General features: G+C 40.1%; 1 protein-coding gene across 20 annotated transcripts in view; it reads right to left on the bottom strand.

The window, feature by feature from the left end:
• Positions 1–24,670, bottom strand: part of Cep83 (centrosomal protein 83) — a 109,316-nt gene extending 84,646 nt beyond the window's left edge. For 13 of the 20 annotated variants that reach the window (XM_063264030.1, XM_063264032.1, XM_063264036.1 and 10 more), the window contains exon 1: positions 24,233–24,372. The gene's annotated coding sequence lies outside the window, so the exon portion shown is untranslated. Of the gene's footprint in view, positions 1–1,324; positions 1,427–23,913; positions 24,156–24,232; positions 24,502–24,625 lie in introns of those variants that run through there. The other 7 variants (XM_063264026.1, XM_017595016.3, XM_063264031.1 and 4 more) reach the window with 6 other exon arrangements.
• Position 24,671: the final 1 nt, after the last annotated feature.

Genomic DNA, 24,671 nt, shown 5'->3' with positions numbered 1-24,671 from the left:
TGTCCATTATTAGAGTCAATGGAAGATTTTAAGCAGTAGATAGATGAGGGAACCCAGGGTAGGTTCAGATTTGTACTCTTCAAAAAGGTAATTAGGAAAGATATTTCCATATGTGGAAGTCTTTCCAAACTGAGGAGTCAAAAGGAATAAAAGAGCACAGATGTACAGAAAACTGATGAGGCCTGACCTGTGGTTACAGTGACAAGTGGTTTGGAAAATAGTCCTGAATATGGAGACAGAGGAAAAGGAGCTGACACAAATTGATACCCTTTTCTCCAGACACAATAAAAGCTCATGTTAATGTTAAGAGATTAAAGTGGAAACTTAAGGGTTCTTTGGAAAGTCAGTTGTGGCAGATGGTGTTTTGCTGGGAGGAATGTTTTTGCTGAAGTGGACACAGGTGAAAGGTTTTGCTAAAGCAAGCACGTAAAAGGATAAGAGATATAAAGGATTCTTGGCTAACGACATACATGTATTGGTTCACCTCACATGTGTTGTTGAGCTCCATTTGTCATTACTCCAAAGAGAGAAACACACCAAAAAACTTCAAGACGTTCCTCCGGCTTCTTGTCACTTCTACAGTCTTGGGCCAATTAGCAGAGAATGATGTCAGCTGATACAGACTCACAAGGAGTTTTGCTAAGGCAGACTACTTGGTGAGTCAAGGCTCATGGAGAACACACAATGTTTGGATGGAGTATAAATAGTACTCAGCAGACAGTGACCAGGGCTTGGCTTGCTTGCATAGCTAGCTTTGCAACACGTCTTGGTCTCACATCTTTGCTGATTTTTGCTTGTTGAGAGAAGTATGGCAAAGAACTTCTGGCATCTGTCCCTGGTGGTCCTGGCCGTTCCTGATGACTTGTGCAAATCGGCTGAAGCCTGGCTGTGTCTGCTAGGTCGTAACACTGCTACTGATTTGTGTTTGCTATCCCAACACTACCAAACTGGACCGCTGGTGTACTCGTGAAGTGTTTGCGAGTGGATCGAGCTGCCACTGCTGACCTGCAAACTGAACTGCTGATTACCTGACAAAGCAAATGGGAGTCGCTCCAGGAACAATTTCTTTTTTTTTTTTCCTTCGGAGCTGGGGACCAAACCCAGGGCCTTGCGCTTGCTAGGCAAGCGCTCTACCACTGAGCTAAATCCCCAACCCCCAAGAACAATTTCTAAACAAGTCCCATACCATATAACCTTTCTTTTCCACTACCTCTGGTGGGTGGTGGGCTAGAAGGGAGGTCAAGGCATTTAAGAACCATCATTAAAAGTGGGTCATTGAAAAATTTAATCCTATAAGAGATAGCATAGGCAGTAAAGTGCTTACCAGAGAAACATGAAAACCTGAGTCCAGACAGCCTGCCCTCACATAAAAAACTAGGAGTGGTAGCATTGCTGGTAACCTCAGACCTGGGGAGACAGAGACAGGAAGATTCCTGAGGTCTGCTGACCGGCCAGCTGGGTCAATCAATGAGCTCCACGTTGAGACTCTGCTTCAACCCCGGATGTCAATCTCTAACCTCCAGATAGATGTGCATAATAGCATACATACCACATGGACACACACGCCTACTCAACACACACAAGATAAAAAAAAATACTAAAAAAAAAAAATCAATGAATGAAAAAAAATCAAGCATAGTAAGTTTTGCAAAAGCATTTTGGTTAAATACCACCACAGTAAAATACTCAGAATCCACCTTTCTTCCAAAGGAATTTTATAAGAAGGGCAAACTCTAAACCTGGCTCTGTCAGGAACAAAGACTTGAAAATGTGTATTTTGTTCCTTAAATGTCCACCTGCTGCTGTTCCTCCTTATTCTTTCTTTCAAACAAACCATCTCTATAGCAACACACTCTTCAGAAATCTGTGGGTGGAAAGCATATGTTTGCACAAAAATGTAACGACCCAAGAACATGAGCTACTTTATTTTTCCTTTTATTACAAAAACACTACACATGATTATATCTTAAAAATCTAAAAATTAGTAAATAGATATGAAATAAAAATGTTTTTTAAAACAAAGAAATATAAAAATTGTACAGCTGATGTTACATGTGTTTACAAGGAAAATTCTTTTTATAGGTTACAATGACACCTTGTGGTAAAACTTTTCAAATTATACAAATTTTATAACAGAAATATAAGGATGGCTTAGAAAATAAGCAATACCAAGACCATAGAACTGAGGTGGCTTGGCCATATACAATAATCCATTTGGAAACTTGAAAGGCAAAAACTCTAAAGAAGTCTTAACATAAGGTAAACATAGTAAGTACTTTATAACATTATAAATATAAGGCACTGCACTTGACAACAGTATTAGCAGAATTAAATTTTTTTTTTTTGGTCTTTTTTTCGGAGCTGGGGACCGAACCCAGTGCCTTGTGCTTCCTAGGCAAGCGCTCTACCACTGAGCTAAACCTCCAGCCCCTAAATTTTTAAATAATATAAAAAAATCACTTTTATAATTCAGGCCAAAATTCTACATTAGTACTTTTTTTTACATAAAAATAGTAATGCATGGCTTATAAACTATAAAAATAAAACATTACTTTTTTCTTGCCAATTAAAAACATTGTCTTTAATACATGAAAGCATTTCCAACTTGATTGGAGCAATAATTAAGAGGGGAATTTACAATGACCTTTCATGCAGTATTTACTGTTCTGAAATATACTAAGAGGCTGGGCATGGTGACATAACACCTTTCATCCTAATACTCCAGAGGCAGAGACAGGCAGATCTGAATTCAAAGTCAACCTGGTCTGCATAATGAGACTTTGTCTTCAAAACCAAAAGTGAAAATAAAATGTGCTGGACACTGTGTGTACTTAGCATAACTTGCTTCATTTTGTATGCACACATCTTAGCGATGTTTCAAGTCTGTGCTTCTCTCTGCAGTTCCATGTCACAATCAGCTCCCATTCTCTGACCATCTCACTCTCTCATGGGTTTTCCCTCCCCTTCACTCACCATGCTGAGCATCTCGTCCACAGTACCATCCCATAACAAAAGTTCACTGCCTTTCTCATAGCTCATTCACTGCTTGTTTGAGCTAGAGGATACACCCAAGTTTCTAAATGTCTCTTTTAGTACATACCTCCAGCTCTAGTCATATGGCCCATCTACAATGACGGGACTGGGTAACTCACTACGACAAAACTCTGTACTCTGACAGTGAAACAGCAGAAGCCAAGAGGTTTATGACCCCCTCCCACACCATTTTCCCCACATACTCTTTCAGATTGTGGTTTGAAAGAGAACGCCTCCATGAGTTTGGGTACTCCAACCATTGGTTCACAGTGGGGGGTGCTGTTTGGAAAGGTTTAGCTGGTACAGTTCTACTGAAGAAGTGTGTCACTGGGTTTTAAAGAGTTTGTACCTTGCCCTATTCCAATTTGTTCTCTCTGCTCCCCACTTCAGGTTAGGATGTGATTTTTCAGCTTCCTACTGCTGCGGCCATCATGCCTCCCTGCTATGATGGACTCTTAGCCCTCTGGAACTATAGGCCAAAGAAATTCTTTTAAGTAGCTTTTGGTCATTGTGTCTTTTCACAGCAAGAGAAAAATTAACTAAGATTGGCGAAAACAATGATCTGACTTCCTATAGGAAGGTCATAAGAGGGACGAGGTCAACAGGGACCGTGCCTATATCGGAATGGAAGAATGGGGACAGAGGCATCAAGAAGAACCTGTGCTAACTAACCTGGCCAAACCCCTCTTGGCTTCCTGCATTAGAATATACCATGTCCTTCAGCCATACTTCTACATAACTATATAAATACATGGTTTCCCTGTTTAATTTCGCTCTTTATTTCTCAAGGTTCCATGTCACATAAAAGGTGTACTGGGCATGGGAATACAGCTTGGTGGTACACTTCTTGCCTATCATGTACGGAGCTCTAGGTTCAATCCCCTAGAATCATAAAAGGGGAAGGGAACAAACTTGATTTATTATGTTTCCTTTTGGTATGGAGGGAAGGCCTGTCATGAACCTAGAATGGATAAAAAAGAATTAGCTCCCCAAATCAACTCACTAGCTTCGTATTTTCTAGCTGTTTTCCTTTAAAAATCAGTTCTCTCATTTCGTAGTACATAACTTATCGTCCACTCCTATTTGCAGCAAAGTCTCACTCCTGCTGATTTCCTTAAAGTATAGGGTGCATGTGCTACAGTGAGTAGTTTGTGCCTGCCTTCCACTTTGTGGCAAGGTCTCTCTTGCTTCTGCTTTTGCCCTGTGTACTCTAGGCGACCTATCTAGTCTGTAATGTCTGGGCAAGTCTCATTGCACCCTTCACTTCCCCAGGAGTGATGGACTGCAGACACGCACCAGGTCCAACTTTTCATGTGAGTTCCACGCTCAAGCTCAGGTCATCAGGCTTGGATGTCTAACACTTGTACCTGCTAAGCCATCTTGCCAGCCCTTATCTGTTTATTGATTTGAATCATTCTTTTCACAATGCCGCCTGCTCCACTGCCAGACAAAGTACTTTACATTTAGCATTTTTTTTTCTTTTTTTTAGACATTGCAGTGGGAACAGAAAGCTCAAAGTTCAGCCATGGAAAGCTCGTCATCCATAGAGAGGGCAAAAATAGACCCCCAGGATTTCCTCAGTTTTCCCAGTTGGATTCTGCTGGATATTTGTTTGTAAGTACCAATTTGATGATGTTACATATCTAATACTTGTTTAGAAGCCTTGGCAAAGGGGAAGGCCTGCTCTGCCCATGTACTCAACCACGACCGACAAATAACTGCCTTAACAGCGCTTCCCTGTCAGACTCTAGTATATGATCATAGATCCCCAATTTAGTGATGTTACCTTTTGTTTGATCTGTCAATCAGGCTACTCCAGCCATTTCTGTGGGATCTGTGAGTGCCCAATTTGATGTTTGGCTGTCTATCTGTTGGTTCTCTCTAATAATCGCTATTTATTCTTTTACTTTTGTATGACATATAATTTAAACTCATTCACACAAAAATGGACTCAAAATGAACATAAAGATTTCTTTGACCCATAACACCAAAATATAATCCTATACGAACATTAGACTAACGAGAAAAATCGTCTTTAAAGACAAGGGGAATGGCTCCTTAAGTGAAGCTCTAGACGTTGATCTCATCTCACCACATACTCTCATACATGCACACACAAATACACATACACATACACACACACACACACACACACACACACACACACACACACACACACGCATACATGAACACATACCCTATTCTTACTATATAATCCGGCCAATACATTTATAGGTATTCATACATAAGAAATGAAAGCATGCATCCCTATAAAAATTTACATAACTATTCAAAACAGCTTTGAGAGTTAAACACAAATCCATCACGAGGTAAACAGACAAACTGTATTATTTATATAATGGGATATCACTCGGGAATAAGAAGTGCATAAATGTCAAAATAATTATCCAGTGAAAACATATCCAGATAAAAATAGGATAACATGCCCTCGGATCCCGGCCCGCAGCAGCTCTCTGCTCCCAAACCCCGTGGGAGAGAGACCTCACCGCCTGATCAGGTGGACACTCCTGAGGCTGCAGGGTGGAGGAGACCACCAACACTGCCCACCCCTGCCCACATCCCTGGCCCAAGAGGCAACTGTATAAGGCCTCTGGGTTCCCGTAGGGGAGGGCCCAGGAGCGGCAGGACCCCTGCGCCTGAGACACCGCCGGAACCTGAAGGAAACAGACCGGATAAACAGTTCTCTGCACCCAAATCCCGTGGGAGGGAGAGCTAAACCTTCAGAGAGGCGGACACGCCTGGGAAACCAGAAGAGACTGCACTCTGTGCACATCCAGACGCCAGAGGAAAACACCAAACGTCATCTGGAACCCTGGTGCACGGAGGCTCCCGGAAAGAGCGGCGCAGATCTTCCCGGTTGCTGCCGCCGCGGAGAGGACTTAGGCAGTACCCCACGAGCAAACTTGAGCCTTGGAACCGCAGGTAGGACCAACTTCTCCCCTGCAAGAAACCTGCCTGGTGAACTCAAGACACAGGCCCACAGGAACAGCTGAAGACCTATAGAGAGGAAAAACTACACGCCCGAAAGCAGAACACTCTGTCCCCATAACTGGCTGAAAGAAAACAGGAAAACAGGTCAACAGCACTCCTGACACACAGGCTTATAGGACAGTCTAGCCACTGTCAGAAATAGCAGAACAAAGTAACACTAGAGATAATCTGATGGCGAGAAGCAAGCGCAGGAACACAAGCAACAGAAACCAAGACTACATGCCATCATCGGAGCCCAATTCTCCCACCAAAACAAACATGGAATATCCAAACACACCAGAAAAGCAAGATCTAGTTTCAAAATCATATTTGATCATGATGCTGGAGGACTTCAAGAAAGACATAAAGAACTCCCTTAGAGAACAAGTAGAAGCCTACAGAGAGGAATCGCAAAAATCCCTGAAAGAATTCCAGGAAAACACAATCAAACAGTTGAAGGAATTAAAAATGGAAATAGAAGCAATCAAGAAAGAACACATGGAAACAACCCTGGACATAGAAAATCAAAAGAAAAGACAAGGAGCTGTAGATACAAGCTTCACCAACAGAATACAAGAGATGGAAGAGAGAATCTCAGGAGCAGAAGATTCCATAGAAATCATTGACTCAACTGTCAAAGATAATGTAAAGCGGAAAAAGCTACTGGTCCGAAACATACAGGAAATCCAGGACTCAATGAGAAGATCAAACCTAAGGATAATAGGTATAGAAGAGAGTGAAGACTCCCAGCTCAAAGGACCAGTAAATATCTTCAACAAAATCATAGAAGAAAACTTCCCTAACCTAAAAAAAGAGATACCCATAGGCATACAAGAAGCCTACAGAACTCCAAATACATTGGACCAGAAAAGAAACACCTCCCGTCACATAATAGTCAAAACACCAAACGCACAAAATAAAGAAAGAATATTAAAAGCAGTAAGGGAAAAAGGTCAAGTAACATATAAAGGCAGACCTATCAGAATCACACCAGACTTTTCGCCAGAAACTATGAAGGCCAGAAGATCCTGGGCAGATGTCATACAGACCCTAAGAGAACACAAATGCCAGCCCAGGTTACTGTATCCTGCAAAACTCTCAATTAACATAGATGGAGAAACCAAGATATTCCATGACAAAACCAAATTTACACAATATCTTTCTACAAATCCAGCACTACAAAGGATAATAAAGGGTAAAGCCCAACATAAGGAGGCAAGCTATACCCTAGAAGAAGCAAGAAACTAATTGTCTTGGCAACAAAACAAAGAGAATGAAAGCACACAAACATAACCTCACATCCAAATATGAATATAACAGGAAGCAATAATCACTATTCCTTAATATCTCTCAACATCAATGGCCTCAACTCCCCAATAAAAAGATATAGATTAACAAACTGAATACGCAATGAGGACCCTGCATTCTGCTGCCTACAGGAAACACACCTCAGAGACAAAGACAGACACTACCTCAGAGTGAAAGGCTGGAAAACAACTCTCCAAGCAAATGGTCAGAAGAAGCAAGCTGGAGTAGCCATTCTAATATCAAATAAAATCAATTTTCAATTAAAAGTCATCAAAAAAGATAAGGAAGGACACTTCATATTCATCAAAGGAAAAATCCACCAAGATGAACTCTCAATCCTCATCTTCGATTGGTTTATATACAAGTGTGCAATTTCTAGGCTTGAAAGTAAAATGATGCTATCTGGTGCTGGATAGAGGAGCCTTATTTTTTATTATGGCAGCTTGCTATTTTTGTAACATGGTGATTTGGTTGAACACAATAAAGTACAGTAGTAACTGATCTCCCCCTCTTCCTGGATGAGTGAGGAGATGATTAAATGTTGATGTCAGCATCCATGAGCATATTCAGATGAGCTTCTGCTTCTGTTGAAAAGGATGCTGTGTTTGATTGTGGTCCGAAGCTTTGAAGCACTACTTGGCATCTCCTTCCTTGGAGGTCTCACTGTTTAAACATAACAGATTTGATAGCTTGTTGGTAAGGTGAGGTCCAGCTTGTCTCCACTAGGTCATCTTCATGTGAATCCGGTGGTTATACGATTTTGTTCTAGGGATATTTCATTTTTTTAATAACGGTTTTAGCTGACATTCATGGAGAGAATGAATCCTTAGAACTGTGCCACTAGTGAAAGGAAATCCTGTCTAGAGTATGTTTCTTTACAAAGCTGTGTCACACCATCCTTTGGGCCCTCTGCTGGAAAAGTAGAATCAAGTCTCAAATAATGCCTTTTAAATTGTATCCTCTAGTATTATAGATGTAGGACAGTACTGTATCATACCTCTGTGGATGTAAAATAGCTTGTACCTGCTTTATGATACGTAGTAGTGACCGTGCTTTATCAGAGCTGTTTTTAATGATGTTGCTCAGAATGTTTTCTTTCCAGATGATGATTGAGAAGCTAATTTTAAAAAAAAAATGGTGCCAGGTACCACAAGAGTAACAGAACTGTGCTGTTTTCTCGGGTTTTGTTTTTTTACTTTTTTTTTTTAATGGAGTGTGCTGGATGTCTCTACAGTTTTGTTTAGATGACTGCAGAACCTGGAAAAGCTGTTGCTGCTGTTGATGCATAACACACTGCTATTATTGGTCTTTTTATATAAATATAAATATATATATACAGATATATAATTTGAATTTTTTGAAACTTTACCTGTGCTGTCAACTTTCGAAAAAAGTATCCCCGTTTACTGTGTTGAGTTGGCACTGTACAGAAATTAACAGCCATATTGGTCTAGAAATGTTGAACTTAAGTTTTTTCCATTTGTACAGGGGTAACACACTGTATTAAATATGTAAGGTCTTATATACGTGGGTTTGATTACAAAAACTAATAAAGTATTCTCTAAATTAAAAAAAAATAGGATAACATGTTGCATTTATATAAAAATCCAAGAAACATATGTAAAAGCAACAAAGAAAAAGAGACCATGCTTTTGAGATGGAGTGAGGAAGGGAAAGGTTACACAGACAGTACTGGAAGGAAAGCAGAGGAAAACAGGAGATGATGTGACTATATTTTATTTTTTAAAAAATTACAAAAGAAACAAATGCAAGAAACATAAACCAAGTGATAGTTGATAAAAATCAAGAAACTAACTCAACACATATATCTGAAGTGACTAATAAATAACACTGTCCGAAGAACTACGAGTAATATAAAGTAAGTACAAAATAAGTTTATCCTGAGAATAATTTCAGTCATACCATGCAGCTTTCCTACTTCCAAACATAATGGAATAAAGCTACAAATCCTTTTCACAAAACCAGCCAAAACCCAGCCATTTCAGGAACCCAACCAAAGCTTACCCGACGGTCTGATTGTTCAATCATGGGAACAGCTGGTACGGATAATAACCTGAGTCCACAGTAGTCGTACATCTGTGTGTTCCCACTGCCTTACTTACAGTGACAGAGCAGTGAAGGAGTTCAGAACATAACAGTAAAAATGCTTCCAGCATTATTTGAAAGTTATCTGCTTTCTGATGCATTGTCAATTAAAGTGGAGATCTCTATGACAAGCAGAGATGGACAATAGTACCCATAACCTCAGATTAGGGGCCTCTTTAGGACAAGCAAAGAACCAACTAGGGACTTTATGAAGGTCTAGGAATTAAAGAGAACCATAAGGATTTGATAATTTGTCCACTAACCCAGATAGAACAAAAACTATTAACATGTAGACCAAAGACCCAGGCACAGGGCACCCACATATGCAGCAGAGAGAATCAAGAATACTAGTGAAAAGTAAAGCCAAGACAGACTTGAAAATAGACTGCACCCTTGTCACACACAGGTCTACCCATGGGTCAGTTTGAACACATCAAGCTAATTCTTGTTTGAATACAAAGCAAACAAATACAAGAACCCAATCTTAAAGATAAATTGGCTGAGGTACAGTACTAGAGTATGTCACTTTATTTGAAGACATTAAATTACATAAAGGAATGACTATAACACTGTAAGGTTAGGCTTATAATACATGTAACTATAATACTTATGTATGACAATAGAATAAAAAGAGCTATATCTGAAGGAAGCTGTGTAATTTAACAGAATTTAGTAGTATTCTGAAAACAGATTGCTATAATAAAATACTTACTGTAACTTCTAAAAAAAATTATAAAATTACACTAAAAAAACAGATTTTGAAAGGTACACTAAACAATATTTCAAACTTACTGAAAGGAAAATAAAACTTGGAAAACTAGAATAAATTCATGTCAACAACTGTGCTAAACATTAATGAACTCCAAGGACAGAGAATGCCAAACTGGTTTAGTTTTTCTATAACTATGTGTTGCTTACGAAATATTTCTTTGATTCAAAGACATAATCAGGTTAAAAGAAATGGGACAAAAAATGTAAGGCATGCAATAGTAATCATAAGGAAGCTAGAACAGCTACAGAAAACAAATGGAATATAAAACAAGAAATTTTATTAATACTAATTATATTCTATACTAATCATATCTCATGACAAAAGGATCAGTATACCACTGCATATGATTAATGTGTATATGTCTAATAAAACCCCATCATACAAGGAAGGGAGAAATAAGAATTAAAAAGATTTCAATGAATGCCAAAGTAAGACAAAAAATATTTAGGAATATAGGAGTTGCAACCCCATAGGAAGAACAACAATATCAACCAACCAGACCCCCTCAGAGCTCCCAGGGACTAAACCACCAACCAAAGAGTACACATGGAGGGATCCATGGCTCCATCCGCATATGTAGCAGAGAATGGCATTGTCTGGCATCAATGGAAGGAAAAGCCCTTGGTCCTGTGAAGGTCTGTTTCCAGTGTAGGGGAATGCCAGGGTGTTGAGGTGGGAGTGGGTAGGTGGGAGGGGGAGCATCCTCATAAAAGAAGAGGGAGGGGAGATGGAAGAGAGGGTAATATAGAAAGGGGATAACATTTGAAATGTAAATACATAAAATATTCAATACAAAATAAAGGAGTTGACTAACCTTATTAATTACCATGACTGTAACTGACAGAATATTTCACCCAAGGACTATTCCACTAAAAAATATTCAAGGGGGTTGGGGATTTGGCTCAGTGGTAGAGCACTTACCTAGCAAGCGCAAGGCCCTGGGTTCGGTCCCCAGCTCCGAAAAAAAAAATATTCAAGTAAATTTTATGACAGACTCTCACTACTCAATAAGGCTGGTCAAGAACTCAGTACAGGATGGTCTTCTATTTGTGATCCTCTGGCTTGAGTTTCCTAAGAGCTGGGGTTACAGGTGTATGTTACCATACTCATATGCATCCCTAGTGAATACACAGGAACACTCTCCAGGCTGTACCGTACGCTGAACCACAAAACCAGCTTAAGATAGAGAACAGAAAGTGATAGACATGAGTTCAGATCCCCAGTACCCACCTAAAAAGCCAGGGACAGTGGTGAACACCTGTAATCCGAGTATGGAGAAGAAGAATCCCTGGAGCCTGCTGGACAGGCAGTCTATCCAAATTAGTGAACTGCCTGTTCAGGAAAAGAGTCTATCTAAAAAAATATGGCAGAAAGCTATTAAGGAAGACATCGGTCATCAATCTCTGACCTACACATATATAACATAACCACATATATAACATAAACTCACACACAATCATAATCCCTAGCACCCACATGGTAGTTCACAACTATCTTTAAGTCTCGTTTCAAGGGATCAACACCCCAACACAAACACACATACATACAAGCATAAAATAGAATGTTTTAGAAAAAGAAAACTAAATATGGAATTATTTTTAAACCCTCTATTATTAGTAATCAACACATTTCTTTCTTTTTTTTTTTTATTAACTTGGGTATTTCTTATTTACATTTCGATTGTTATTCCCTTTCCCGGTTTCCGGGCAAACATCCCCCAATCCCTCCTCCTCCCCTTCTTTATGGTTGTTCCCCTCCCAACCCTCCCCCCATTGCCGCCCTCCCCCCATAGTCTAGTTCACTGGGGGTTCAGTCTTAGCAGGACCCAGGGCTTCCCCTTCCACTGGTGCTCTTACTAGGATATTCATTGCTACCTATGAGGTCAGAGTCCAGGGTCAGTCCATGTATAGTCTTTAGGTAGTGGCTTAGTCCCTGGAAGCTCTGGTTGCTTGGCATTGTTGTACTTTTGGGGTCTCGAGCCCCTTCAAGCTCTTCCAGTTCTTTCTCTGATTCCTTCAACGGGGGTCCTATTCTCAGTTCAGTGGTTTGCTGCTGGCATTCGCCTCTGTATTTGCTGTATTCTGGCTGTGTCTCTCAGGAGAGATCTACATCCGGCTCCTGTCGGCCTGCACTTCTTTGCTTCATCCATCTTGTCTAATTGGGTGGCTGTATGGGCCACATGTGGGGCAGGCTCTGAATGGTAGTTCGTTCTGCCTCTGTTTTAATCTTTGCCTCTCTATTCCCTGCCAAGGATATTCTTGTTCCCCTTTTAAAGAAGGAGTGAAGCATTCACATTTTGATCATCCGTCTTGAGTTTCTTGTGTTCTATGCATCTAGGGTAATTCAAGCATTTGGGCTAATAGCCACTTATCAATGAGTGCATACCATGTGTGTTTTTCTGTGATTGGGTTACCTCACTCAGGATGATATTTTCCAGTTCCAACCATTTGTCTATGAATTTCATTAAGGCATTGTTTTTGATAGCTGAGTAATATTCCATTGTGTAGATATACCACATTTTCTGTATCTATTCCTCTGTTGAAGGGCATCTGGGTTCTTTCCAGCTTCTGGCTATTATAAATAAGGCTGCTATGAACATAGTGGAGCACGTGTCTTTTTTATATGTTGGGACATCTTTTGGGTATATGCCCAAGAGAGATATAGCTGGATCCTCAGGTAGTTCAATGTCCAATTTTCTGAGAAACCTCCAGACTGATTTTCCAGAATGGAATCAACACATTTCTAACACAGGCATCAAAGGCAAAAACCCACAAAGCACAAAAAAAAAAAAAAAAAAAAAAAAAAGTTTTTTTTCTTTTTAAGGCAAAGTTTCTCTGTGTAGCCTAGCTGGCCTCGAACACACAGAAAATAGGCCTTGGACTCAGGTTACCTCTGCCCCACAGGGGCTGAAATCTGAGGCACGCATACAGCCACAGAGTAGAAATTCTTAATGCATTTTAGAAATTATTGTTGTTGTTGGAGAATGGGTCTCACGAAGCCCAGGCTGGCTTGTTCTATTCCTAGGATATCTTTGAATTTGATCCTCTTGCCTCCACATCCCTAGTGCTGAGATTAAAAGCATTTACCACCCCACAAAGCTGAAGACTGAACCCAGAATTTTATTCATGCTAGCCAAGCACGCTACCCATTTAGCTACATCCCCAACCCTTATGATCATACTTCAAATAAATGATATAAAATATAGTACACCTCAAAATGTACATAATGAAGCTCTGACAGTGTTTACACTGACGCGGGGTGAAGATCTCAGTAAAAGACAGAATAGCACCCACACACACACCTCTACACCTCCACACCCCTGACATACTCACACAGTCACATTGGTGGTAAGGGGGAGGGTACATACAGGCCTGTTACCCCAGCACTCAAGAGTCTGGAGCTGCTAATGACAAAGCCTTACCTAAACATGCATGAGGCTATATGAATGCAATTTTTAGTACCGGGGGGGGGGGGGGGGCGGGGGCGGGGCAGGAAGAAAAGCATCAACTAAATAAACACTGAAGAATCTGAAATTAGAAGGAAATATAGACTGTTGGGTTTAGCCATGGTAGTGCATGCCCATCATCTCACTTCTCAGGAGAATTACAAATTGAAGGCCACCCTGGACAATTAGGTGAAAGTTTGTCTCAAAATAATTTTGCTTCATATCCACAGGTGTGGTTCAGTGATAGAGTTCTTGCTATCGCATGCAAAATCTTGATTCATTCCCAAAGAATGTTTTAAAAAGCTGGAGTTGGGGTATATCTATGAAAAAATAGCTCAGTGGTTAAGAACACTTGCTGTTCTTGCAAAGGACCTAGGTTTGGTTCCTAGCACCCACATGGCAGCTCACAACCATCTTTAACTCCAGTTCCAGGATCTCCAAAACTTTCATCTGGCTCCATGGACACCACGCATGCACATGATACACATGTAGTCACAACATCATATCCAAGTGTTATGCCCAGATCGCAAGACCCCCAAAGACCACCGGGACTTGACTCCAAAGCAAAGCAATTCACATGAGGGTTTATTCAAGCCTGGGACACAAAGCTTTCCTGATGCAGTAGGTTAGGGGATGTCCATGAGGTCGAGGAGAAGGGATTTTTAAAGGAAAAACAGTGGAGGTTCCCAAGCGTTCGTTCGCATTAAATGATTAGGTAAGAGGTTTACGGGGAGGCTCTGCAAAGGGCATCTGGTCTTGAGCAATGTTAATTAAACTGCTGCTATGGAAGAAGAGCGGATTAATGTCCTTTGAAGCAGTATCTCCTAAGTGCAGAAAATGCAGTAGGACCAGTGACTCCCAGCAGCTGCAGCTGCAGCTGCCCAGACGTGTTTCACCCTGGAACCTGGGCCTCTGCTTACGCCTATGTTTCTCACTTAGGTCTCTCACAAGAAGAGCTTTTAAAAAGGTGGGTATTGGGGCTGGAGAGATGGCTCAGCAGTTAAGATCACTGACTATCGGGGTTGGGGATTTAGCTCAGTGGTAGTGCGCCTGCCTAGGAAGCGCAAGGCCCTGGGTTCGGTCCCCAGCTCCGGAAAAAAAAGAACCAAAAAAAAAAAAAAAAAAAAAAAAAAAAAAAAAAAGATCACTGACTATCCTTCCAGGTTTTGAGCTCAATTCCCAGCACCCATATGGGAGCTCACAACTGTCTATAACCATATTCCTACAGGATCCAATGCCCTCTTTTGATGTTCAGGTGCAACATGCAAACTAAACACCCAGATACATAAAATATATAAATAAGTAAACCTTTTTCCAAGTTATTTTAAATGACAAACTGATAATAAAATATAAGATATACAACTTACCAAAATCAAGAAAGGAAAAAAATGTACCAATTTCACTAACTTGGGAGGTTATATTTAAGGTTTTATTTTCAATTACGTCTATGTGCGAGTATATGCACATAAGTGCACATTCCAAGGATGCACTAGACTCCCTAGTATGAGCTACCTGACCTGACATAGGCGGTTGGAACCAAACTATTCTCTGTTCTCTGAAAGAACAGTCTCTCTTAACCCAAAGTCATCTCTTCAGTCCCAAAAGGTTTTATTTAAGGTTTTATTAGGAGAAGAGGGAGAGAAGAAAAATTAAGTTATATAGTCAGCAAATTTAGACAACTTACATAAACTAATTCCTGGAATAGTCAAATTTTAAAATTCTGAAAACTAAGTTAAAAATCTGACTAGACTTACACCAAGTGAAAAGATAAATAATTTTAAAGCTCCCCATTGTTAAGTTTCAAATCCTGATCAAGCAGGCTGATGTACCTATTTAATATATCAAAGCAGACCTGGCCTCTAGGTTCTCCCAGAATCCCTCAGTCCCTACCTGTTACAGGGTATGGCTGGCACTCCCTGCCCTCTACCCTAAACTCTCCAGCTCAGGAGCTGGGCTGCCCATCCGTGAGAGGCTCTTCATTATGAAATCCAAACATCCTCTTTTGCTCCTTTTGTACCTTTGGCCTCCTGGCTGTTATACTTGGTCTTCTCTTTCCCTTCCCCACCCCATCTCCCATTGGTTCTGGGTCATGACTCTCCCACACATCTATAATAAAATTTCTCCACCATACCTAGGAGCAGCCATGCCCTTTCCTTTCCTTTTTATTTTTTTTTTAATTCGCCCACAAAGAAAAACCTGGACCCATATAGTTTCACTGGTAGGACCTACTAAATATGCAAAGAAGTATTAGTGTTTCTTTGTAAAGTATTCAGGAAAAATAGAAAATGTATTGTAAGTATGGTGTTACCCTAAAACCAAAGCCAGGTAAAAAGTATCAAGAAATCAACAGACCCAATATCCCTCATAAACACAGATGCAAAATTCCTTACCAAAATGAATACAAACCATATTCAACAATAAAAATTTTTTTATTAGACTGAATTGGATTTATCCAGGAATAATAGTTTACTCTCCAAAAGGCAGGTAATGAGTGATACTAACAGAACAAAAACTTAAAAACAGATAATCATTTCACTGGATAAAGGTGAAAATATACCTCGGGGGAAAAATCACACACATACCCATCCTCGTTAAAAGCCTTAACTAAGGACATCGAGAAGACTCAGTAAGTAAGCATGTTTGCCACACAATCTGTGATGAAGGCTCCTTCTCCCTGGGAGCCCTGTGAGGGTAGAAGGAAAGAGCCTGTTCCACAAAGGTGTCTTCTCAACCTCACATCTGCACTGTGACACGAGTGTGCACACTCACAAATGTGTGTGCACAAATTATAAAACAACAAACTAGGAATAGAATGGAAATTCTTCAGTTTGATAAAGTATCTATGGAAAAGTATGGGACTAAACTAGTTACTATCACACTGTACAGTGAAGATGTACACACATGCGATGCACTTTCGACATCTCTATGCAACATCTTATTGGAGAATCTATACCATACGTTAAGACAAGTATGAGTGAATGAATAACAGACTGGAGAGAAAGCTATAATTCTTTTCATTCAGAGAGTTGGTCCTCTACATGAAAACCATATGCAAGAGATGACTATATTTCTCTATATGAGCCATAAACTATATGAATACTAAATGAAGACCATTCCTTTTACAAGAGCATCAATAATTACAAATTTCTTTAGAAAAAAATATAATGGGCTAAAAGTACTAGAGCATGACTTTAATCCCAAATATTCTGAATACCTCTTTGAGTTCAAAGCCAGCATAATCTATGGCAGTGGTTCTCAACCTTCCTCATGCTGTGACCCTTTAATACAGTTCCTCATGTTGTGGTGACCCCAACCATAACATTATCTTCATAACTTTAATTTTGCTACTGTTATGAACTGTAATGTAAAAATCTGTGTTTCCTGATTATCTTAGGAGACTCCTGTGAAAGAGTGGTTACAACACTCTTCTCCCTTCACCTTCCCCTCCCCAAGGGGTCGCAACCCCTGGTCTCAACCAGGGGTTGAGAACCACTGGTCTATGGGGTGTTCTAGGACACCCAGGACTTCATAGAGACAGTATCAAGGAAGGAAGGAAGGAAGGGAGGGAGGAAGGAAGGAAGGAAGGAAGGAAGGAAGGAAAAGAAAGGAAAGAAGGAAAACCATAACAAAAGCACAAAATTTTACACTAAAATTTGAAAAAAATGCTGAGAAAAATCAAAGATCTAATTAAACACACACATACTATGTGTTGAAAGATAAGATTCAGTTTCATTGGTGATTTTTTTTTCTGCACATTCCTTTCAAACCTCAGGACCCATATTTTTCTGTCGTAATGGAAAGAACATGAAATGCTCTAGAGAGTATGGCATTGGAGTGAGGATAGAGAAAATTGTTGACAGAAAGTTTCAACAGAATTCAAAGTTTAAAAATAAATGTTTACACTGCTGTTTCTTCAACTGCTATTTTTACAAAGATGTCGAGACCACTTAAAGAAAAAGAATAGTCTCTTAACAAATGATGCTAGGAAATGATAGCCACATTAATGAAAAGAAAAAAAAGCTTGAACCTTAATCTTATACATACATAATTATAGATCCTAGGTGTAAATGAAAGATAAAAAGAAAACCTACACAGGAAATCTTGGTAACCTAGGATTAGATTCCTCCAAAAATAATCCATATATATATATATATATATATATATATATATATATATATATATCAAAGAATAGTACACACATGAACACACACAAGTCTACTGGACTCCATTGAAAACTTTTGCAAACTTTCGCCTTCAAGATATAGTAGAAAAGATATGAAGCCATGCCACAAATATAATTCTTGCAAATGATCTCTAATTTTTTAAATATCCAGAACATAAAAAGAATTTAATAATATATAGTATACAATGTATATATAAAATATATAATATATCATATATTATATATTTAGTGACACATGTTTTTAAAAGGGATACTTCAACATGTTCATTATAAAAAACATGAAATATCATCCATGTAAAAAGGCAAGAATTTTGATCAATTTTTAATTAGATTTATAGATCTTATTATATGTGAGTGCATTGTGTGTATGTATGTAGGGAGGGAGGGAGGAAGGTGTGCCATGTGCATGCTGACCCTGACAGGCAGAAGAGGGCATCAGATCCCCTGGAACTGTTGTTCTTAATGGTTGTGAATCATGTGGGTGCTGGAAATCAAGCCCAGGTCTTGTACAAGAGTAACACATGCTCTTAACCGCTGAGTCATCTCTCCAACCCCTGATCTTGAAGGATAAAGTATGAAAGGAGAGAAGAAGGAAGGTACATGTATCACAAAAGTTTCTAACATTAGAATGAATGAAAAACAGCACAGCATCAATGTCCACTGTAACATGCTTTTTTTGATATTATACAACTGTTTAGGAACACTGTTTAGAAACATTTTCCACATAAATACAATAACAACAAAAAATTAAGTAACTTTGTAATAACAACAAAAAAAATTAAGTCACTTTTCTGCAAAGCTAAGTAGCTGCTAACTCTTCCCTCTGCAGTTACTGCTAACCAAAGACTTATTTTATTTGTCTTCATTAGCAGGCTCTGATAGTGCAACAGTGTCAAAGTTTCTTGAGCAACAACTTCAATCAGTAAAGGCATGTGATATGACTTCCTTGGCTTCCAAAATCTGACCCTATTTCTCCTCACTACTGTCTAATCTACACACTGCATACAGGTTTTTAGCCCTTCCAATCCCACACATTTTCCCTATCAGTTATATCCAAAATCTTTACTACCACTACTGCTAGACTCCTGATTCTCTGTCTCCCAGAAACTTTTCCTCCAAAGTATTCCCTAACTTAACTCACTCCAGTTTAAGTTGAATATGTCCATATTCACCCTTAAGCTACATTTAAGTAAATTATACTGCATTCTATTTGTAGATCTATATCAGATCTCTTTCCTACATGTCCCAAAATATATTCACATTTATCCTTATACTATGTACTGTGTTAAGTCACAAATACTTTATCCATTTCCCCAGCAGACAATATGGTAAGATGTAGAAAATAAGGCACTTAAGACAGCCCAGCCTTACTTTCCATTTCCCCAGTGTTTAATAATAAAAAATAGTGGAGGACATGCAAAAAAATTCAAATGACTGACTAAACCAATTAACGGCAAAAATATAAGTTGCATACAATTTCTCAAAGAAGTATTGAAAGAGTTATTTTTTCAAATGAGAAACAGAAGAAGAAAGATTAAGGGACTTATTATCTTTCTTTTCTACTGCTGTGGTGAAACACTGACCAAAATAACTTGGTAGTGCTTTTTTTTTTCTTTTTTCTTTTTTTTTTTTTTCGGAGCTGGGGACTGAACCCAGGGCCTTGCGCTTGCTAGGCAAGTGCTCTACCACTGAGCTAAATCCCCAACCCCCCAAAATAACTTGGCAAAGAGTTTGTTTGTTTGTTTTGTTGTTTTCTGAAACAGCCTCACCACATAGCTTTGGCTGGCCTGAAACTGAGTATGTAGACCAGGCTAGCCTCAAACTCATAGAAATCTACCTGCCTCTATCCCCAGCGCTGGCATTAAAGGGGACACCATACTAGCTGGTTTACTTCAGTGTATACTTCCAGGTAACAACAGTCCATCCCTGAGGGAAGTCAGGGCAAAAACTCAAGGCAGGAACCAAAGCAGAGAGCGTGGAGAACTCTGATTACTGGCTTGCCCAGCACATTCCAGGACCACCTTCCTATGGGAAGCACCACCCACAGTAGACTGGGTTCTCCCACATCAATCACTAATCAAGAAAATGCCCTACAGGGCTTGCCTACAGTCCAATCTGATATAAGCAAATTCCTCAATTGAACTTCCCTCCTTCCAGATGACTCTAGATCGTGTTAAGTGGAGGGAAAAAAAAGAAAAAGAAAACACCCACTCAAGCTGGTCTCCTGGACCTGATTCCCTTCTCACAAAACCACAATCTATGAAATTATGTTTACTGGTCTAAGATTTCCATGTAACTCTGGGAGTCACACAAAAAAGCATATTTCACTCCATTTTTAGCTAGCAATATAAGCTAGCTAAATATAAACAATATAAGCTGTAGAAAAGACTGATAGTAATAATAACTTTTCTACAGATTTTTGGTTGATCCAGTCTTTTCAGATATTCTTTATATGCACTATTATTCAAAACATTTATAATGCATCTCTGAAAAATAATGTACAAGAATTAATGTCAGCACCCTGAAAAATATATTCCAGATCATATACTGTATGCTCTTTAGTACTATGTCTGATTTAAAATAAAATGTGATGTAGATGAGAGAGATAAATGTGAACACCAGAGCTAGGACTGTGCCCTGAAAATCCCTATAGTTTCCAGTGGTTGCTGTTTTATTGCAACCGTGTTACTGGGCAACAACTTAGAAGCAAGGCTGGCAAGATCACCTAACACTGAAGCCAAGAAGATTTAGAAAAATATTCCAATATCCAACTTTACGTTCTTATACCTCCCCCTTAAGTCACTCTTGGCTATGAGCATCATCACGGGATTTATGGCAAGCTTATTAAAGTTACCTACAATTCTAAAAGTCATAGTTTGAGAATGACAAGTACTTTCCAAAAAGGAAAGATCAGACTTTAGATTCCTCCTAGCTCTCAATTTTAATTCTTAAAGTACTTTAAAGTCATAATATTCAGAAAGCAACAATAAAGCATTTTCTAGCTTCCTTGGTTTCTCTCCTGGAATACTGCTCACACACAAAAGAAATAGCACAAAACTTGAGATGACAGTCAGTGATCTGTGATCCAGAAAGGATAGTCCTGATAGAAGACAGGCAGGCAATGAACTTCAGAGGACTGCTGATTTAGGAGAAGCAGATTAAAGTATTGACACAGTTTTATACATTAAGTGTTGACTGGGCAAAACACAATGGAAAGACATGAAATGAGATGGAAAGAGACCAGGAGAATGCAAGAGGAAGGAAGGAAAGGAAGATTAATAGGACTCACATTTTAAAACTAGGGCTCTTCTAGGGAAGACCCAGGAAACTGACCAAACTCACCATGCCCCATGGGAGTAGAGCCAGAATTCCTGAGAGAGTTCTTAGTGATGCTAATGTCATGGGAAATTCTCAAATATTCATTCATACTTTCTAGGAACAAAACCTTCCCTTTTGATTCCAGTGATTCCCCCACTCTTTATCTACCCTCTTGTAGTCTACTACTATGTTCTGACTTCTACTGTACTCTAGGAAGAGTCAGAGATTCAGATGGACATTTGTCAGTCAAGAAACATCCTTCAACAACTTCTGTTAAACAAAGGACATCCTCATGAAAGATGTTAATCTAGTTAGGAAGACAACAACAATCTAAGTGTCAAAGAAAATGATTCACAAATATGTACTACAGAATTTCAAATGTCATGGTTAAATTGAAAAGGTGTAATTTAGTTTAGTTTTTTGTTTTATTTTGTTTTAAGGAAAAAAAGTGGGGCAGGGTAGAAAGAAATTAAGACTGATAGAGGAAGGAGAAAACAGGTTTGGGCCAGAGAGAGGGCTCAGCAGTTAAGAGCACTGACTGCTCTTCCAGAGATCCTGAGTTCAATTCCCAGCAACCATATGGTGGCTCATAACCATCTATAACGGGGTCTAGTACCCTTTTCTGGTGTGTCTGAAGACATGAATAGTGTATATAAAGTAAATACATCTTTTAAAAAAAAACAAGTTTAAAGGATAATGGAAGAAAAAAACAGTTTGGACCAAGGCACTGTTTCCATAATGAGTAAAGCTTGGAAAGCCACAGTGAGACAGTTGTGAAGTCACTATACGCTAAAAACTCAGCTGCGATGGGACAGACTGGAGAGGAGGCCCTGCTGCTCTCAGAAGACACCACAAGTCTCAGCCCCTATGTAGGTAACTGCCAATACCTCCAGCAGTAGTCAATGGCTCATAACATCAACCTCAGCATTTGAAGGGCACAGTTAGTGAAAGCTAAAATGAAATCTACAGAGTTTTAGTAAGGGTGCATAAATCTGATGTTCCAATTTCTATTGCTGATAGTTTGAATTTAAAGGCATCATTTGTCACAGTTTCAAATTGATGTCATGGTGGCTTCACACACGTAGTCTCAGCACTGGGAAGACTGAACCACAAGAATTGCTGGATGTTTAAAGTTAATGAGAAGACATAGTGGGCTCCAGATCAGCCTGAGCAAAGTTACAAGACCAAGCTTCAACTTCAAACAACAATAAATAAAAATAAAAAGGCAAACAACAACAAAAAGATCATTTAAGCCAATCATTGAGGCTTGTGGTCCCCTCCCCGTTAGGTCCCAAGAAACTCCTTTTCCCAAAGTTTGGCATTTAGACAAAAACGTAAGATAGTTCCTACAAGCTAAAGGGGGTCATTCTTCTTAACTCTGGCAAAAAGGACCCAAGGCTGTTCCATAAACCTAAGCCTGAGGTGCCTATAAGCACATTGAGATCTCTGCCAGCCTCTAGGCTCCCTCAATCCCTCCCTACTCACAAGTACCTGCTACATACCCTGGCTGGCATACCCTCCCCAGACCCCTTCCCTAAACCTCTCCAGCCCCTGAGCTTCCCTTCCCTTCCCTTCCCCTAGCTTCTTTCCATATAACCTCAGTCAACTTGACTACTTACTCTCTTGACTCTTGGTTCTGCTTTACACTCCACTCCTGGACCTCTCTCCTCTTTCCTTTCTTGCTCTCCCCCCATTCTCCTCTCATGGCACCATCTATTCTGTTGGTCATGTTTAGTCTAGACCCTTCTTGACGCCTCTGGCTGTTCTCTCCTTTACACCTACAGAAAATCCTTCTCCTCAACCATACCTGGGAATAGCTATAGACTCATTCTCATTCAGTCCTGGACCAGGAGGCTGAGGCAAAAGAATTGCCAATTCAAAGTAAGCCTGGGATACAAAGCTAGACTATGTCTTAAATGCTTTCCCCACCATATAGAACACTTAATAAAGTAAATTAAATTAAAAACTTAGTTTACCACTCAAGTTATATATTTTAAGGGTTCAACAAGTGGAGACCAAGGCTATTGTTAAACCAAGGCTTAAAAACTTATACCGTTTTGCCATCTCTCAAATGTAACTTAAATTGCTATCATCGTGTTATTTGAGAATATTATTAAATACAGCCAGCATATTTTATCTCATTAGAAAGGAAATACTCAAAGAGAAACACCCAGCGTACTCTGGGATAAATAACAACCAAAAGGAACTCAAATCCCTTTCCAACTCTCCAAAGAGTCTTGTGTGACAACAGAAAAATCAAAGCATTCTAATAATTCTAAATAAAACTGACTTGGAATCAAATCTGAATACAAAAAGCGACAAACATAACCACCTATAAGCATAAATCTGGAGAACTCCAAACTCAGATTAACAGGCCACATTTACTTATGTTCTAGTTGAATATTAGACTTGTTTACGATGATGTTGCTTGGTAACAGAAGCACAGCTTTAACCTACTTAGTTCTTTAGATCTCAATTTAGTACTTTATACTAACAGCCTGATCCTATAATGAATTACATATTAAAAAAATTACATATTAAAAAAATCGGAACAAATTTATCCTTATCCTCAACATCTTTGAATAGAAGTGGCCTGATAATTGGAAGGTAAGACTTTAAAGCTGTCTTTAAAGACATTTAAATGCCCTCTAGGGCATTTTTAAAAAGCCTAGTGTCCTTTTATTGTACTCAGAAACTGGACTTAGAACTTGTCAAAGTACCAAGCCCAAAATACACTTCCCACATTTCAGACCTTACCTCGGCAACATCCGCAAACAAACTGCTACAACTATCTTTAAGGGCAAGGAAAAATGACGACAGCGTAGTTTTTCCGTCACAAATTAAACTGGAGGTGTTTTACATTAACCCCATTACTCTGCTAGCTATCATGCCGCAGTGCACCAAAAAGCCGGGAAAGGAGTTTCACGTGCTTTAAAAAAATACCCGGGCCTGCCTTCCTAACACGCGCTTCCACTTCTTCACCAGGAAACAAAACCGGGGTTCAAGGGCGGACGCGGAGGAGTGCTGCAGGATTCCAAGCAGACGCCCAGCATGCCTAGAAAGCGAGGTGACTTACCAAACTTACACACGGTCCTAGCAGCGTGCCCTAGCACAGCAGCCGCGCTCGCCCCCCTGGGTCCCCGGCACAGCTCCGACCACCGCCACCCACACCGCTCTGCTCGCTCAGGCATTGGGGCCGAGGGGTCCAGACGGTCCCACCGGCTGGGGTGTCGGCCCAGCCCGCCACGTCTGGAGCGGTCCAGGCGGCCGCTCCCGCCGCGGGGGTGGAGACAAGCCAACGAGCCGGGCTGTACCCGAGGGCACCCACTCCTAGGGAAGGTTGAGGTAGCCCGGGAAACTCGGAGGGCCGAGAGGGCGGCGGCTGCAAGCCCGGCTCCTCCTCTGCGGCCCGGCCTCCTCAGCAGACACGCCGCCCCCTCAGCCCGCCGCCCGCCACTCCAGAGCAGACCTGGTCCCGAGCCGCGGCGGCGCGCGCGGCAGGAAGTCCCGCCCCC

This window comes from Rattus norvegicus, chromosome 7 (assembly GCF_036323735.1).
Source record: "Rattus norvegicus strain BN/NHsdMcwi chromosome 7, GRCr8, whole genome shotgun sequence".
NCBI classification, from domain to species: Eukaryota; Metazoa; Chordata; class Mammalia; order Rodentia; family Muridae; genus Rattus; species Rattus norvegicus.
Note: the sequence above shows the minus strand (reverse complement) of the source record. Positions and strands in the feature narration are given on the sequence as shown.